Source organism: Triticum urartu, chromosome 2 (genome assembly GCF_003073215.2).
Source record: "Triticum urartu cultivar G1812 chromosome 2, Tu2.1, whole genome shotgun sequence".
Classification (NCBI taxonomy): Eukaryota; Viridiplantae; Streptophyta; class Magnoliopsida; order Poales; family Poaceae; genus Triticum; species Triticum urartu.
The window spans coordinates 167,425,235-167,444,002 of NC_053023.1; positions in this window are offsets into that span (position 1 = coordinate 167,425,235).

An 18,768-nucleotide genomic window follows, 5' to 3' on the forward strand; every position below is an offset into this window, starting at 1 on the left:
AAAATATAGGTTGGAAGTGTAGGTTTGTTCTGATGGCTCTCTCCACGAATGAAGAGGTGGTGGAGGGGTATATATAGCCTCCACACAAAATCTAACCGTTACACATAACTTTCCAAACTCGGTGGGACCGAATGATTAAACTCGGTCGGATCGATTCAGCAAAGCTAGTGACCGTTAGGGTTTTCGGTGGGACCGACATGCAACTCGATAGGACCGATATGATTAGGGTTAGGGCATAACGTAATCTTAGTGAGACCGATTACACAAACTCGGTGAGACCGATTTTGGTAATAAGCTAACCAGAGAGTTGGTCAGGAAAACTCGGTGGGACCGATCGCTCATTTCGGTGAGACCGAAACGTTACAAAGTGAAAACAGAGAGTTTACATTGCAATCTTGGTGGGACCGATCGCTCATCTTGGTGAGACCGAAATGTTACGAAGGGAAACAGAGATATTACAACCCCATCTCGGTGAGATCGAGATCGCTATCGGTGAGACCGATTTTCCTAGGGTTTGTGGTAGTGGCTATGACATTTGAAACTCGGTGGCGCCAGATAGAAAGAATCGGTGGGGCTGAGTTTGACTTTTCATTTAGGTCATATGTGGATGTGAGAAAGTAGTTGAGGGTTTTGGAGCATATCACTAAGCATTTTGAGCAATAACCTCATTAAGCAACACCTCATCCCTCCTTGATAGTATTGGCTTTTCCTATAGACTCAATGTGATCTTGGATCACTAAAATAGAAAATGTAGAGTCTTGAGATTTGAGCTTGAGCCAATCCTTTTTCCTTAGCATTTTGATGGGTCCACTTTTCTCATCCATGCCATACCAATCATTGAGCTTTCCTGAGATATTAATCTTGAAATAGCATTAGCTCAATGAGCTATATGTTGTTAGGAATTACGAAAACCACCTAGGGATAGTTACACTTTCATCTCCTCCTTCTTGATCCAGCAAGGGGAGAGGAGAAGTTGAGGGACAACTCCGGCAGCACGACGGTGTGGTGGTGGAGCTTGTGGTTCTCCATATGGGCTTCGCCAAGCACTACAGAGGAGGAGGAGGAGTTGGAGGAGGGAGGGCTGCACCAGGGGACTGGGTGTGGCTGCCCACTCTCTCCCTCACTATATATAGGGGGAAGGGGGAGGAGGAGGCACCCTAGGGTTTCCCTAGGGGAGGGGCGGTGGCCACAGGGGAAACCCTAGATGGGTTTTGGCGCCCCCACCCCTAGGAAACTTGCTCCCCAAGTCGGGACGGGTGGCTGCCCTAGGGGAGGTGCCCCCACCTCTCCAGGTTACATGAGATGGGGTGGTAGGGACGCATAGCCCCTTAGTGGGCTGGTGTGCCCCCTCCCCTTGGCCCATAAGGCCCCCAACGCTTGTCGGGGCCTCCGAAACTCCTTTCGTTCACGCTGGTCGTCACCCGATACTCCTAGAACAATTCCGGACTCCAATACCCTTCGTCCCAATATATCGATCATCACCTCCGGGCCATTTTGAAGTTCCTCGTCATGTCCGGGATCTCATCCAGGACTTCGAACAACCTTCGGTAACCAGATACTATTCCCATTACAACTCTAGCATCACCGAACCTTAAGTGTGCAGACCCTACGGGTTCGGGAACCATGCAGACATGACCGAGACACCTCTCCGGACAATAACCAATAGCAGGATCTAGATACCCATACTGGCTCCCAGATGTTCCACGATGATCTCATCGGATGAACCACGATGTCGGGGATTCAATCAATCCCGTATACAATTCCCTTTGTCCATCGGTATGTTACTTGCCCGAGATTCGATCATTGGTATCCCTATACCTTGTTCAATCTCGTGACCGGCAAGTCTCTTTACTCATTCTGTAACACATGATCCCGTGACTAACTCCTTGGTCACATTGAGCTCATTATGATGATGCGTTATCGAGTGGGCCCAGATATACCTCTCCGTCACACAGAGTGACAAATCCCAGTCCCGATTCGTGCCAACCCAACAAACACTTTTGTAGGTACATGTAGTGCACCTTTATAGTCACCCAGTTATGTTGTGACGTTTGATACACCCAAAGCACTCCTACGGTATCCGGGAGTTGCACAAGCTCATGGTCTAAGGAAATGATACTTGACATTAGAAAAGCTCTACCGAACGAACTACACGATTTTGTGCTATGCTTAGGATTGGGTCTTGTCCATCACATCATTCTCCTAATGATGTGATCCCGTTATCAACGACATCCAATTTCCATGGTCAGGAAACCACAACCATCTATTGATCAACGAGCTAGTCAACTAGATGCTCACTAGGGACATGTTGTGGTCATGTATTACGGTTTCCAGTTAATACAATTATAGCATGAACAATAGACAATTATCATGAACAAGGAAATGTAATAATAAGCATTTTATTATTGCCTCTAGGGCATATTTCCAACAGTCTCCCACATGCACTATAGTCAATAATCTAGTTACATTGTGATGAATCGAACACCCATAGAGTTCTGGTGTTGATCATGTTTTGCTCGTGGAAGAGGTTTAGTCAATGGGTCTGCATCATTCAGATCTGTATGTACTTTGCAAATCCCTATGTCATATTGTAGATGCTGCTTCCACACTCCACTTGGAGCTATTCCAAATGGTTGCTCCACTATACGTATCCGGTTTGCTACTCAGAGTCATCCAGATAGGTGTTAAAGCTTGCATCGATGTAACCCTTTACGCCGAACTCTTTATCACCTCCAAAACCGAGAAACATTTCCTTATTCCTAAGGACAATTTTGACCGTTGTCCAATGATCCACTCTTGAATCACTCTTGTACCCCCTTGCAAGACACGTGGCAAGGCACATATCAGGTGTGGTACATAACATGGCATATTGTATAGAGCCTACGGCTAAGGCATAGGGACGACCTTCGTCCTTTCTATTTATTCTACCGTGGTGGAGCTTCAAGTCTTAACTACACACCTTACAACTCAGGCAAGAACTCCTTCTTTGACTGATCCATTTTGAACTCCTTCAAGATCATGTCAAGGTATGTGCTCTGTGAAAGTCTTATCAGGTGTCTTGATCTATCTCTATAGATCTTGATACCCAATATGTAAGCAGTTTTACCCAGGTCTTCCTTTGAAAACCTCCATTCAAACAACCCTTTATGCTTTCCAGAAATTCTACATAATTTCTGATCACCAATATGTCATCCACATATACTTATCAAAAATGTTGTAGTGCTCCGACTCACTTTCTTGCAAATACAAGTTTCTTGCAAACTTTGTATAAACCCAAAAGCTTTGATCACCTCATCAAAGCATATGTACCAACTCCGAGATACTTGCTCCAGTCCATAGAAGGATCGCTGGAGTTTGCATACCTTTTAGCATCCTTAGGATCGACAAAACCTTCTGGTTGTATCACATACCGCCTTTCCTCATGGAAACCATCAAGGAAACTTTGTTTTGACAACCATCTGCCAAATTTCATAAATGAAAATGTAGCAACTGCTAACATAATTCTAACAAACTTTAGCATCGCTATGATTGAGAAAGTCTCATCACAGTCAACTCCTTGAACTTGTCAGAAACTTCTTTGAGACAAGTCGAGCTTCATAAATGGTGATAGTACCATCAGCGTCTGTCTTCTTCTTAAAGACCCATTTATTCTCAATGGCTTGCCGATCATCGGGCAAGTCCACCAAAGTCCATACTTTGTTCTCATACATGGATCCCATCTCGGATTTCATGGCGCCTAGCCATTTGTTGGAATCCGGGCCCACCATCACTTCTCCATAGATCATAGGTTCATTGTTGTCCAACAACATGACCTTCAAGACAGGGTTACCACTCAGAAGTTGTACACACCCTTGTCGACCTACGAGGTTCTATAGTAACTTGATCTGAAGCTTCATGATCATCATCATTAGCTTTCTCTTCAACCGACGTAGGTGCCACAGAAACATCTTTCTGTGCTGCGCTACTCTCTGGTTGAAGTAAAGGTTCAAAAACCTCATCAAGTTCTATATTCCTCCCATTCAATTCTTTCGAAAGAAACTCTTTCTCGAGAAAGGACATGTCCTTAGAGACAAACAATTTGCCCTTAGATCTGAGATAGAAGGTATACCCAATCGTCTTCTTTGGATATTCTATGAAGACACAATTGTCCGCTTTGGGTTTGAGCTTTTTTGGTAGAAGCCTATCGACATAGGCATCGCAGCCCCAAACCTTAAGAAACAACAACTTAGGTTTCTTGCCAAACCATAGTTCATACGATGTCATCTCCACAGACTTAGATGGTGCCCTATTTAAAGTGAATGTAGTTGTATCTAATGCATAACCCCGAAAATGATAGCGGTAGATTGGTAAGAGACATCATAGATCGCACCATATCCAATAGTGTGCGATTACGACGTTCAGACACACCATTACACTATGGTGTTCCAGGTGGCATCAACTGTGAAACGATTCCACCTTGTCTTAAGTGATTGACAAATTCATAACTCAGATACTCTCCCCTTGATCATATCGTAGGAACTTGATCTTCTTGTTACGATAATTCTCAACTTCACTCTAAAATTTCTTGAACTTTTCAAACATTTCAGACTTATGCTTCATTAAGTAAATATGCCCATATCTACTCAATTCATTGGTGAAGGTGAGAAAATAACGATATCCACCACACACGTCAACACTCATCGGACCGCACACATCAGCATGTATGATTTCCAACAAGTCACTTGCCTGTTCCATTGTTCCAAAGAACGGGGTTTTAGTCATCTTGCCAATGAGGCATGGTTCGCATGTATCAAGTGATTTAAAATCAAGTGACTTCAAAAGTCCATCGGCATGGAGGTTCTTCATGCGCTTTACACCAATATGACCTAAGCGGCAGTGCCACAAGAAAGTGGTACTATCATCATCAACTCTACATCTTTTGGCATCAATGTTATGAACATGTGTATCACTACGACCGAGATTCAACAAACCATTCACATTGGGTGCATGCCCATAGAAGGTGTTATTCATGTAAACAGAATAATCATTGTTCTCTGACTTAAATGAACAACCGTATTGCAATAAACACGATCTAATCATGTTCATGATCAACGCAGACACCAAATACATTTACCTAGGTTCAACACTAATCTCGAAGGTAGAGGGAGCGTGCGATGGTGATCACATCAACCTTGGAAACACTTCCAACACACATCATCACCTCGCCCTTAGCTAGTCTCCATCTATTCTGTATCTTTTGTTTCAAATTACCAATGTTAGCAACTGAACCGGTATCTAATACCCAGGTGCTACTAGGAGTACTAGTAGGGTACAAATCAATAACACGTATATCAAATATACTTTTGTTGAAGTTGCCATCCTTCTTGTCTACCAAGTATTTGGGGTTGTTCCGCTACCAGTGACCGTTCCCCTTACAATAGAAGCACTCAGTCTCGAGTCTGGGTTCAACCTTGGGTTTCTTCACTAGAGTGGCAACTGGCTTGCTATTCATGAAGTTTCCCTCCTTGCCCTTGCCCTTCTTGAAACCAGTGGTCTTGTCAACCATCAAAACTTGATACTCCTTCTTGATTTCTACCTCTGCGGCCTTAAGCTCGATGAACAACTCCAGGATCATCTTCCCTTGCATGTTATAGTTCATCACGAAGCTCTAGTAGCTTGGTGATAGTGACTGGAGAACTTTGTCAATCACTCCCTTATCTGGAAGATTAACTCCCATTTGATTCAAGCGATTGACGCACCCAGACATTCTGAGCACATGCTCACTGGCTGAGCTATTCTCCTCCATCTTGTAGGCAAAGGTCTTGTCAGAGGTCTCAACCTCGCAACACGGGCATGAGCCTGAAATACCAATTTTAGCTCTTGGAACATGTCATATGTTCCATAGCATTCAAAACGCTTTTGGAGCACCGACTCTAATCCGTAAAGCATGGCACACTAAACTCTCAGGTAGTCATCAAAACGTGTCTGTCAGATATTGACAACATCCACAGACGACGCCAGAGGGGTTGGCACACCGAGCGGGGCATCAAGGATAGAAGCCTTCTGTGTAGCAGTGAGGACAATCCTCCGACTACGGCCCTAGTCCGCACAATTGCTTACACTATCCTTCAACTTAATCTTTCTCTAGGAACGTATTAAAACAGGGAGCTAAAGCGCAAGCTATTAATCTACAACATAATTTGCAAAGACAATTTTGACTATGTTCATGATAATTAAGTTCATCTAATCAAAGTATTTAATGAACTCCCACTCAGATAGACATCCCACTGGACATCTAAGTGATACATGATCCAAATCGACTAGGCCGTGTCCGATCATCACATGAGACAGACTAGTCATCAATGGTGAACATCTCCATGTTGATCACATCTACTATATGACTCATGTTCGACCTTTCGGCCTCTCGTGTTCTGAGGCCATGTCTGTACATGCTAGGCTCATCAAGTTAACCTAATTGTTTCGCATGTGTAAATATGGCTTACACCCATTGTATGTAAGGATGGCAATGGGTCGGGTTTGGATCGGGTTGAACAATATCAAATCCATATCCATGTCCATTAAGAAAATCTTTGCCCGCCCATGAAAAAATCCGCGGGTGAAAAATTATGTCCATCTCCAAACCCGATGGATATCCATACCCACTGGATATTCATTCGGTCCTCTCAAGATATACAAATAAGACATTAGAAAATATTAATATAATATATTCCATTCTTCACCTCGTGGCAAGCTAGGATTCAGCTACTGTAAACATCAACTTATGGTAAATCAACATCCAGTAACAACCTAATATCATTTAACATTTTTCTAAAACTTGAGAATGATGATTCATTTAATGAGGAGATAAAAATAGGGGAAGGGGCGCTGGTGTATGTTAATGGGGATTGAATTTCAACTAATAAAAGTTACGGTGGGGATTGTGCAATTTCCTTTTGCATGCTTTGCATAACGAAGTTTAAAATTGTAGTGCGACATGTGACTGTGGGGTAGGGATAGCAGATTTTTGCCCATTGACGCATACTATCGAGTCGGGTTTGGGTATATCCACGGGTACAAAATTATATCCATGCCCTACCCGAGAGCAACCGGGTCGGGTTTGGGTGCCTCCCATGGGCACAAAAACATATCCAAACCCTATCCATTCGGATCGGATATCTAATACGTCTCCAATGTATCTATAATTTTTGATTGTTCCATGCTATTATATGTTCTGTTTTGGATGGTTAATGGGCTTTACGATACACTTTTATATTATTTTTGGGACTAACCTATTAACCAAAGGTCTAGTGCAAATTGCTGTTTTTTTGCCTATTTCGGTGTTTCGCAGAAAAGGAATATCAAACGGAATGAAACCTTCAGGAGAGTTATTTTTGGAACAAACATGATCCAGAGGACTTGGAGTAGACATCAAGAAATCAACAAGGACTCCACTAGGCAGGGGGCGCGCCCTCCCCCCTCATGGGCCCCTCATGGCTCAACCGACCTACTTCTTCCTCCTATATATACTCATATACCCTGAAAACATCAGGGAGCACCACGAAACCCTATTTCCACCGCCGCAACCTTCTATACCCAAGAGATCCCATCTTGGGGCCTTTTCCGGAGCTCCGTCGGAGGGGGCATCGATCACGGAGGGCCTCTACATCAACTCCATGGCCCCTCTGATGATGTGTGAGTAGTTTACTTTAGACCTTCGGGTCCATAGTTATTAGCTAGATGGCTTCTTCTCTCTCTTTGGATCTCAATACAAAGTTCTCCTCGATCTTCTTGGAGATCTATTCGATGTAACTCTTTTTGCGGTGTGTTTGTCGAGATCCGGTGAATTGTGGGTTTATGATCAAGTCTATCTCTGAACAATATTTGATTCTTCTCTGAAATCTTTTATGTATGATTGGTTATCTTTGCAAGTCTCTCCGAATTATCAGTTTGGTTTGGCCTACTAGATTATCTTTCTTGCAATGGGAGAAGTGGTTAGCTTTGGGTTCAATCTTGTGGTGCTCGATTCCCGTGACAGAAAGGGAAACAACACGTATTGTATTGTTGCCATCGAGGATAAAAAGATGGGGTTTATATCACATTGCTTGAATTTATCCCTCTACATCATGTCATCTTACCTAATGCGTTACTTTGTTCTTATGAACTTAATACTCTAGATGAATGCTGGATAGCGGTCGATGTGTGGAGTAATTGTAGTAGATGCAGGCAGGAGTCGGTCTCCTTGTCGCGGACGTGATGCCTATATACATGATCATGCCTAGATATTCTCATAATTATTCGCTTTTCTATCAATTGCTCGACAGTAATTTGTTCACCCACCGTAATACTTATGCTATCTTGAGAGAAGCCACTAGTGAAACCTATGGCCCCCGGGTCTATTCTCCATTATATTAATCTTCCTTTAACAAGCTATTTCTATTTCCTTTTATTTTGCAATCTTTACTTTTACTATTTATCATAAAAATACCAAAAATATTATCTTATCATCTCTATCAGATCTCACTCTCGTAAGTGACCGTGAAGGGATTGACAACCCCTTTTATCGCATTGGTTGCGAGGTTCTTATTTGTTTGTGTAGGTACGAGGAACTTGCGTGTGGCCTCCTACTGGATTGATACCTTGGTTCTCAAAAACTGAGGGAAATACTTACGCTACTTTGCTGCATCACCCTTTCCTCTTCAAGGGAAAACCAACACAGTGCTCAAGAGGTAGCAAGAAGGATTTTTGGCGCCGTTGCCGGGGAGTCTACACACAAGTCAAGACATACCAAGTACCCATCACAAACTCTTATCCCTCGCATTACATTATTTGCCATTTGCCTCTCATTTTCCTCCCCCCCCCCACTTCACCTTTGTCGTTTTATTCGCCCTTCTTCCGTTCGTCCTTCTGTTTGCTCGTGTTACCATGTGCCTTCTATTTGCTTGCATCTTCGCTTGATAAAAATCTATTGATATGGATCCTCATCCTCTTGCTAATCTTTTTAAAAGATCCAATTATGATGAACCAATTGCTAGTGAGTTGAGTGCACTAGATTATCTTTATGAGGTTTTGCTTGAAATTCGTGAATCTGAAAATTGTGATGAAGTGCTTTATGAAGTGATTCACGATAGATCTTTGAATAAAAAGCATGATTTCAATGATGTTATTATAAATTCTATTAACGTCAATTGTGCTAATAATACTCAAAACCCTAAGCTTAGGGACGCTAGTTTTGTTATGTCCACTACTTGTTGCAATGATCATGATTGGGGTGATTCCTCTTTTGATCTTGAAAATTCATTTAAGCCCCATGATGAATATGAAATTGATAATAGTGTTTGCAATATTATTGAAAGTGGTTTTGGAAGAGTGTCAACTTTAGATCCCACATATTTGTAGAATGTTCAATCTTATGAAATTTTTGATAAAAGTGGGTTTGGAGAGGTCATGACTTTAGTTAATGTTAATCCCACTATTTTGGAAGAGTGTCAACTTTGCATGCATGTGGATCATGTTGAAAATATTTTATGTGATAGCTATTTTGTTGAATTTTCTTATGATCCCACATGTAATTATTATGAGAGAGGAAAATATGATTGGAGAAATTTTCATGTTACTAAATTACCTCTCGTTATGTTGAGATTGCTATTGTTTCTTTTTGCTTCCTTGCATATGCTATTTTTTGCTTGCTATGATAATTTGTTTGCCTATAAGATGCCTATGCATAGGAAGTATGTTAGAATTAGATGTGTTTTTCACGTGTTTTATGATGCTCTCTTTTGTGCTTCAATTCTTGTCTTTCATGTGAGCATCATTGAAATTATCAATGCCTAGCTAGGGGCGTTAAACGATAGAGCTTGTTGGGAGGCAACCCAATTTTATTTTTTGTTTCTTGATTTTTGATTCTGTTTAGTAATAAATAATTCATCTAGTCTCTGTTTAGATGTGGTTTTATGCTTTTAATTAGTGTTTGTGCCAAGTAGAACCTTTGGGAAGACTTGGGGAAAGTCTTTCGATCTTGCTGTAAAAAAACAGAAACTTTAGCACTCACGAGATTTGCTTCCATTTGTTACTGGAGAGTGATATTTAGTTAATTCTTTTTGAAGATGATTAGTAGATAAATTCCTCACGTCCATAAGTTTATTTTAGAATTTTTGGGGTTCCAGAAGTACACGAAACATACAGATTACTACAGACTGTTCTGTTTTTGACAGATTCTGTTTTCGTGTGTTGTTTGCTTATTTTGATGAATTTATGGCTAATAATAGAGTTTATGAACCATAGAAAAGTTGGAATACAGTAGGTTTAACACCAATATAAATAAATAATGAGTTCATTACAGTATCTTGAAGTGGTGGTTTTTTTCTTTTACTAACGGAGCTCATGAGATTTTCTTTTAAGTTTTGTGTTGTGAAGTTTTCAAATTTTGGGTAAAGATTTGATGGATTATGGAACAAGGAGAGGCAAGAGCCTAAGCTTGGGGATGACCAAGGCACCCCAAGGTAAAATCCAAGGAAAACCAAAAGCCTAAGCTTGGGGATGCCCCGGAAGGCATCCCCTCTTTCGTCTTCGTCCATCGGTAACTTTACTTGGAGCTATATTTTTATTCACCACATGATATGTGTTTTGCTTGGAGCGTATTGTATGATTTGAGTCTTTGCTTTTTAGTTTACCACAATCATCCTTGCTATACACACCTTTTGGGAGAGACATACATGAATTGGAATTTATTAGAATAATCTATGTGCTTCACTTATATCTTTTGAGTTGGATAATTTTTGCTCTAGTGCTTCGCTTATATCTTTTAGAGCACGGCGGTGGTCCTATTTTATAGAAATAATTGATCTCTCATGCTTCACTTATATTATTTTGAGAGTCCTTTAGAACAGCATGGTAATTTGCTTTGGTTATAAATTTGAAATACTAAAGAGAAGTTGGATGCTTGATAGTTGTTTTGAGATATAAAGGTGGTGATATTAGAGGTGTGCTAGTTGAGTAATTGTGAAATTGAGAAATACTTGTGTTGAAGTTTGCAAGTCCTGTAGCATGCATGTATGGTAAATGTTGTGTGACAAATTTGAAGCATGGGGTGTTCTTTGACTGCTTTCCTTATGAGTGGCGGTCGGGGATGAGCGATGGTCTTTTCCTACGAATTTATCCCCCTAGGAGCATGCGCGTAGTGCTTGGTTTTGATGACTTGTAGATTTTTGCAATAAGTATGTGAGTTCTTTATGACTAATGTTGAGTCCATGGATTATACGCACTCTCAAGCTTCCATCACTGCTAGCCTCTTCGGTACCATGCATTTCCCTTTCTCACCTTGGGAGTTGGTGCAAACTTCGCCGGTGCATCCAAACACCGTGATACGATACGCTCTATCACACATAAGCCTCCTTATATCTTCCTCAAAACAGCCATCATACCTACCTATTATGGCATTTCCATAGCCATTCCGAGATATATTGCCATGCAACTTTCCACCGTTCCATTTATTATGACACGCATTATCATTGTCATATTGCTTTGCATGATCATATAGTTGACATCGTATTTGTGGCAAAGCCACCATGCTTAATTTTTTCATACATGTCACTCTTGATTCATCGCAATCCCGGTACACCGCCGGAGGCATTCACATAGAGTCATATTTTGTTCTAAGTATCGAGTTGTAATTCATGAGTTGTAAGTAAATAAAAGTGTGATGATCATCATTAGAGCATTGTCCCATGTGAGGAAAGGATGATGTAGACTATGATTCCCCCACAAGTCAGGATGAGACTCCGGACGAAAAAAGAGGCCATACAAAAAAAGAGAAGGAGGCCCGAAAAAACAAAACAAAACAAAATAATGAGAGAAAAAGAGAGAAGGGACAATGTTACTATCCTTTTTCCACACTTGCGCTTCAAAGTAGCACCATGATCTTCATGACAGAGAGTCTCTTATTTTGTCACTTTCATATACTAGCGGGAATATTTCATTATAGAACTTGACTTGTATATTCCAATTGGGCTTCCTCAAGTGCCCTAGGTCTTCATGAGCAAGCAAGTTGGATGCACACCCACTTAGTTCCTTTGATGAGCTTTCATATATTTATAGCTCTAGTGCATCCGTCGCATGGCAATCCCTACTCCTTGCATTGACATCAATCGGTGGGCATCTCCATAGCCCATCGATTAGCCACGTCAATGTGAGACTTTCTCCCTTTTTGTCTTCTCACACAACCTCAATCATTACACTCTATTCCACCCATAGTGATATGTCCATTGCTCGCGCTCATATATTGCATAAAAGTTGAAAGAGTTTGAAAAGGCTAAGTATGAAACAATTGCTTAGCTTGTCATCGGGGTTGTGCATGATGGGAGCATTTTGTGTGACGGAAATGAAGTGCCGGGGGATGAACCCCAGGTAGGCAACGGAACCCGGATCCTTTTCAAAAACAACGGGGCCTGCATCGCCCCTCAACCCGGCCCGACCCTGGCCGAGTTGCTCGACTCAGCCAGGTCGCTCGACCCGGACAAGTAGGCCGACTCGGCCAGACTCCTCAACTCGGCCCCAACAACCAAGCTCAAGACTTCTCCAGCAAGCCAGCACCGCCCTTGGTGTGTTCTCCAAACCCGGCCGAGGGTCAGCGGCCGTCCCATCCCAGCTGTATGATGGGATGAGTCTCCGCCATCTAATGATCAAAGCCATAGTACCCCGCCCATGCCTCTGGTCAGCCGGACGAGGTAACAGTGCCCTCCACCTACCCGCTAACTAGGGCCGGCATGGCTATAGTGCCCTACGCCTACCCGCTGACTAGGTCTGGCATGGCAACAGTGCCCCGGTGTGACCAATGACGCCAACAAGCGGCGACCTGACGGAGCGCCACTGTAGCCGACTCAACCCGGCCATGCCCTGACGATCGACAAGACGGCACACAGTGCCCCCTAGGCGTGTGGGGCCCGCGCCCGGAGAACCCGGCGAGCCCTGGTACCCAGCGGGTCCCAGCATCGGGTTCCCAGACACTGACAACCTGGCCCTACGGCCTTGTAAGATTACCCTTGTACCCATGGGGGGTTGACCTATAAAACCCCCCAGGAACCCCCATGCATACAGGCACCATCCACTTCATTCACCCAGTCGATCACACACGCCTAGCAAGCAACACCCGAGGAGAGGGAGCGGCCTAAGCCTTGGCCGGACCTCCTTCTTCCTCCCTACAGCTCTAGGAGCAGCTCTGTACTATTACATATAAACCACACTCGGCAGGACTAGGGGTGTTATCTCTCCGGAGAGCCCCGAACCTGGGTATGTCTTGCGTCCCACGCTCTCTCATGTCGACCTCGCCTCTAGAGCCCACCAGTGCCCTCGAGCCTCCTCCTATCTTTAGCCATCCCTTGGCATCTGTCGTGCACCCACCACGACAGTTGGTGCCCACCGTGGGGCAGCTTGAGGTCCTGGCCGAGAGCATGCTTCAGACGGGGATCTTCTTCGACTCTGACGAGCTCGTCGCGCTGGCGGACAACGTCATCGACACGCTTGCCACCTCCTTCGCCACGCTGCGCATCTCCGACGCGCCTACGAACAACGAGTACCCCCGCGAGGTACGTAGCTTTTCCGAATCCCCGCTCTCCATCAACAACGGCGCTCCCACCAGTGCGATGGACCTCTGCGTGGAGGTTTTCGTCACCAACATCGACACCTCCTCATCGTCAAGCGTGGCAAGGAAGGCCGCCGAAGCTAAGGTCGCGGCGGATAGGGCCGGCTCGCCCAACCCGCTGCGCGCCATGATACAGAGCCTCCGCGTTCCCATCGGCACCAACATCCACTAGTAGAAAAAGGGTCAAACGTGAAGCACATTAGTGTCGGTTTGTATTTGAGCCGGCACTAATGTATACATTAGTGCCGGTTCCAACGGCTAGCCGGGCCGCTTTCATTAGTACCGGTTCGTGGCGAACCTTTAGCACCGGTTCGTGCCACGAACCGGTACTAATGAGAGTGGTGGCAGGATGTTGTCAGACTTGGGCCCCTCCAGCCCCTTTAGTACCGGTTCGTGGCACGAACCGGTACGAAAGGTCGTCCTAGATAAACCCTTCACACCCGAGCTCGATCTGTTCTTCCCCTTTCCCCTCTCCTCTCTGTTCTTCCCCTCTTCCTCTCGAGCACACACATTTTGCCCAAAATTTGTCAAGATTTGAAGGCCCCCATCCATTCAAATGATCACAAAGGTTAGCAACTTTGTCCTTTCATCTCTCATTGCTAGATTAGCTCTTGCAATGCTTTATATAGTGATTAATTTGTGAGTTTAGTAATTTGGGAGGATATATATATATATGTGTGTGTGTGCTAGTATTTGATTTATATGCAATTTGAGGTCAAAAATAACACTTAGTTTGCATATGTAGGCGTGGTTTACTTAGTGCCTTCTAAATCTCCGTCGTAACCACCGTCGATCGCCCGCACCGTCCCGTCACCGGCACCACCTTGTGGTGAGCCTCTTGTTCATGAAATTTTATATAAAAATTGATGTTTGTGTGATTTGGATATATAGTTACTCGTAAAATTATCTTACACGTACGTTGTTTGTTATACATATAGTGCCATGGTTTTGATATCCGTCCCCGTCGGCCCTCGTCCTTGTTATGATTCGGATGTGGTATATATATTCTCTTTTAAAACTAGTTGCATTTCGTGTTTATGACAAATTATGCCCATCAAGTTGACATAGAAATTTTTTCTAGGAGGTATGTGAACTAGAAATTCCAATCGACCCTATTGTCGAGAGGTTAAATTTAGTTGAAAGAGAAAACGAGTACTGGAAAGAAAAATTGAAAAGAATTGAGGGGGAGAAGATGGAATTGGAGTTGCATGTTGCCGATGTTGTCGATGATCATAAGATCAAGATGGAGAAAATGCGCTTGAAGATTAGAAAGATTAGAAAATATGCCATCGATAGTGAGGCTTGGTATCATTATGCTGTTGGATCCATAGTTACCTTAGTTGCGATCTTGATCGTATTTGTTGTTGCATTTAAATGCTTTAGCTAGAGAGTTATTTGTTTGTTGCATTTAAGTGTTGTATGAACTTTATGTATGAACTTGTATTAATTTGGTCTATTCGGTGTTGTGTAATGAAGATGAGCTGGCAATGGATGTACGATGACCGATGCTCTCCCCAGTTCGTTGAGGGCGTGCATACTTTTCTGCTTGCGGCTGAGGCAAACAAGCGGGTGGATGGTTTTATGCCTTGTCCATGTGCTCGTTGTAAGAATGGTCACAATTACTCTACGTCAAGAACCATTCACATCCACCTGTTTAAGTCCGGTTTCATGCCCCACTATAATGTTTGGACCAAGCACGGAGAAAGAGGGGTTATGATGGAAGACAATGAAGAAGAAGAGGACGACGACAGCTATCCTGGCCATGGGTTCCCTGAATACGATGATACAACAATGGGGGAAGAGGCTGAGCCGGTAATGTGGGAAGAAGCTGAGCCGGTAATGCGGGAAGAAGCTGAGCCGGCAATGCGGGAAGAAGCTGAAGAAGAGGCATCAGATGAGCCCGTTGATGATCTAGGTCGGGCCATTGCCGATGCAAAGAGAAACTGCACAAGTGATTTGGAGAACAAGAAGTTGCAGCGCATGTTAGAGGATCACAAAAAATTGTTGTACCCGAATTGCGTAGGTGACAAGAAAAAGCTGGGCACCACACTGGAATTGTTGCAATGGAAGGCAGAGAATGGTGTATCTGACAAGGGATTTGGAAAGTTGCTGGTAATGATAAAGGATATGCTTCCAAAGGACAACGAATTGCCCGAGAGTACGTACGAAGCAAAGAAGGTTGTCTGCCCTCTAGGGTTAGAGGTGCACAAGATACATGCATGCCCTAATGATTGCATCCTCTACCGCGGTGAGTACGAGGATTTGAACGCTTGCCCGGTATGTGGTGCATTGCGCTATAAGATCAGCCGCGATGACCCTGGTGATGTCGAGGGCGAGCGCCCCAGGAAGAAGATTCCTGCCAAGGTGATGTGGTATGCTCCTATAATACCACAGTTGAAACGTTTGTTCCAAAACAAAGAGCATGCCAAGGCGATGCGATGGCACACAGAAGACCGTAAGAAAGACGGAAAGTTGAGAGTACCCGCTGATGGGTCGCAGTGGAGTAAAATCGAAAGAAAGTACGGGAAGGAGTTTGCAGATGACGCAAGGAGCGTATGGTTTGGTCTAAGCGTAGATGGCATTAATCCTTTTGGGGAGCAGAGCAGCAACCATAGCGCCTGGCCTGTGACTCTATGTTTGTATAACCTTCCTCCTTGGTTGTGCATGAAGCGGAAGTTCATTATGACCCCAGTGCTCATCCAAGGCCCTAAGCAACCCGGCAATGACATTGATGTGTACCTAAGGCCATTAGTTGAAGAACTCTTACAACTGTGGAATGGAACAGGTGTACATGCGTGGGATGAGCACATGGGGGAAGAATTTGACCTAAAGGCGTTGCTGTTCGTGACCATCAATGATTGGCCTGCTCTCAGTAACCTTTCAGGACAGACAAACAAGGGATACCGCGCATGCACGCACTGTTTCGACGATACCGACAGTATATATTTGGCTAATTGTAAGAAGAATGTGTACCTGGGACATCGTCGATTTCTTCCGAGCAGGCATCCCGTAAGAAAGAAAGGCAAGCATTTCAAAGGTGAGGCGGATCACCGGACGAAGCCTCGCCACCGTACTGGTGCTGATGTACATGATATGGTCAAGGATTTGAAGGTGGTCTTTGGAAACGGTCCTGGTGGACAACCTGTTCCGAATGACGCTGACGGACGCGCACCCATGTGGAAGAAGAAATCTATATTTTGGGACCTGCCCTATTGGAAAGACCTAGAGGCCCGCTCCGCAATCGACGTGATGCACGTGACGAAGAATCTTTGTGTGACCCTGCTTGGCTTCTTGGGCGTGTATGGGAAGACAAAACATACTCCTGAGGCACGAGAGGACCAGCAACGTATGCACGGAAAAGACGGCATACATCAGGGTCATGCAAGCTACGCTCTTACCAAAGAAGAGAAGGAAATCTTCTTTGAATGCATGCTCAGTATTAAGGTACCGTCTGGCTTCTCGTCGAATATAAAGGGAATGATAAACATGGCAGAGAAAAAATTCCAGAACCTAAAGTCTCATGACTGCCACATGATTATGACGCAACTGCTTCCGGTTGCATTGAGGGGGCTTCTACCGGAAAACGTTTGATTAGCTATTGTGAAGCTATGTGCATTTCTCAATGCAATCTCTCAGAAGGTAATCGATCCAGAAATCATACCAAGGTTAGAGAATGATTTGGTGCAATGTCTTGTCAGTTTCGAGTTGGTGTTCCCACCATCCTTCTTCAACATCATGACGCATGTCCTAGTTCACCTATGCGAAGAGATTAACGTTTTGGGTCCTGTATTTCTACACAATATGTTCCCCTTTGAGAGGTTCATGGGAGTCTTAAAGAAATATGTTCATAACCGTGCTAGGCCAGAAGGAAGCATCTCCAAGGGTCGTCAAAACGAGGAGGTCATTGAGTTTTGTATTGACTTTATTCCTGACCTTAAGCCGATTGGTGTTCCTGAATCGCGGCATAAGGGCAGACTGGATGGAAAAGGCACGCTAGGAGGGGAACATATAATATGTATGGACAGACATTCTCTCACTGAAGCACACTACACAGTTCTACAGAATTCCTCCTTGGTGGCTCCGTATATGGATGAACACAAGAATTTGCTACACTCCAAACACCCGGAGCGGTCTGATGACTAGATTACACGTGAACAAACCAGGAGTTTCGCCAGCTGGTTGCAGACACGTACCATGCATGACACCTCTATTGAAGATGACCTGTACTTGTTGTCCCAGTTACCATCTTCGAATATAATGACTTTCAAAGGGTACGAGATAAATGGTAATACATTTTACACGATTGCCCAAGATAAGAAGAGCACCAACCAAAACAGTGGTGTCCGCTTTGATGCAGAAACCAAGACGGGAAAGGAAACATATTATGGTTATATACAGGACATATGGGAACTTGACTATCGACGTGGTTTGAAGGTCCCTTTGTTTCGGTGCAAATGGGTCAATATGACACGAGGCGAGGTAAAGGAAGACCCGCAGTACGGAATGACAACAGTGGATCTCAACAATCTTGTGTATGCAGACGAACCATTTGTCCTAGCCAATGATGTGGCACAGGTTTTCTATGTGAAGGACATGTCTACCAAGCCAAGAAAAAGAAAAGATAAGGAAGCGAATGCATCGTACGATGAGCCAAAGTGGCACATAGTTCTTTCTGGGAAGAGAAACATCATGGGAGTGGATGACAAGACAGACAAGTCAGAAGATTATGAAAAGTTTGATGAAATTGCTCCATTCACAGTGAATATTGACCCGAGCATCCCGTTAAATGATGAAGATTTTCCATGGTTACGGCGCAAAGGGACACACGCGAAGAAAAAGTTTCACACCCAAAGATCTGGGATGTGATCGGCTTCACTATCATCACTTTCTTATGTGTTTCACACCCAGAAGGGAATCTCTGTAATAGTTAGGGCAGTTAATTATGTGTTTTGGCATTTGAAACGCGAAGAAATTTTATGTGCAAACAAATTCTTTCATGCCTTTACTGATTTTTAAAGTTAAGTTATTCACAAACTAGTGATTCACACTAATTTCAAATAATTCAAAATTTAAACTATTCAAATTTGAAAACTACGGGCACTAATAGAAAGTTTGTAATTTTTTGTACCTAAAGCAAAAATATTCACAAAGAA